We start from the raw sequence: 1,324 nt of genomic DNA on the forward strand, positions 1-1,324 counted from the left end.
AGAACAGAACTAGAACAGAACTAGAACAGAACTAGAACAGAACTAGAACAGAACTAGAACAGAACTAGAACAGAACTAGGACAGAACTAGAACAGAACTAGAACAGATCTAGAACAGAACTAGAACAGAACTAGAACAGAACTAGAACAGAACTAGAACACAACTACAACAAACCTAAAGAGTCAGAACTTTTATAAAGAACATTGAGTTTCATACAAAAATTTTAAGATTATAAATTTAGTTTTTCCATTCCCCTCATTTTCTTTTACTTCCATTATATATTTGTATCTCCTCTTAATTTTTAAAAAACGTGCTTTTATGGTCAGAAAATATTGCCTTAAAACCGAATACCTCTAAACACCCGCTGGCTTTCGTTAACATTGTATCTACAATGTTGTCTGCTAGAGTCAGAGTCATTCTATTTAGATGCATTCATCCCTTGAACATTTAATTAATATGACGAAAACAATTCACTTCAAACATTGTATTGTTGCCGGTGATTATATGATAACAGTACTTCCTTCGTCGGCTTCTTTGACTTTATCAGGACGTTTATTACAAAGTTGTGTAAACTTCTTTTCTATTAAGGCACTCGACGTAGTACAATGTAAGTGAGAGTGTATATAAATAATTTTTAGAAAATTCTTATACAAAGTCTATGACTAAAAGAGTTAATGGGGAAGTATTAGCGCTAGACTTACATTGAATGTAAACATAAACTAAGTGTCCTGCTAAAGGATATGTGCTACAAAACTTCAAGTAAGGCAATTTCTTTTAAAGATCATAAAAATAACGGCAGTTTCCTCTTTATCTTAAAACTTTACCTTCTTCATCTTCTAAAGCATTTCTGCAGCCCAAGTTAGTCAAGATTTTAATTGGCATTTTTTTTTTCAATTTTGTTCAACCAAAGCTGTCTTTTAACATAATTTCTCTGTACTCTTTTAAAGAGTAAAATAGAAAGAGAATTTGAGTGTGTAAGAGGGAGGATAAAAAGTAAAAATTTGTTAACAACCGTGAAAAAAGTATATATATGGAAGCGTTAGGTAATTTGAAAAAAAATCCTATAGAGTTGTCAATTTTAACTCTTTTTCCCCCAAGACTATGAATATATGAGATAAATTAGATTTGCTGGAAAAGTAAGTGAAAATATGTAACACATGTTTCAAAGTGTTACGCTTATTAAGATTGACTGACATATGAATATAAAACGGAGTACTTTAGTTTGAAGGTGTTTACAATAAAAGGGTTGTTATTGTGTTAGTGACATGAATCGGATAAAGAAAGGATTACAAATAATAAATAGATTTTTATAAATTGGAACAAA

Source organism: Lucilia cuprina, chromosome 3 (assembly GCF_022045245.1).
Source record: "Lucilia cuprina isolate Lc7/37 chromosome 3, ASM2204524v1, whole genome shotgun sequence".
NCBI classification, from domain to species: Eukaryota; Metazoa; Arthropoda; class Insecta; order Diptera; family Calliphoridae; genus Lucilia; species Lucilia cuprina.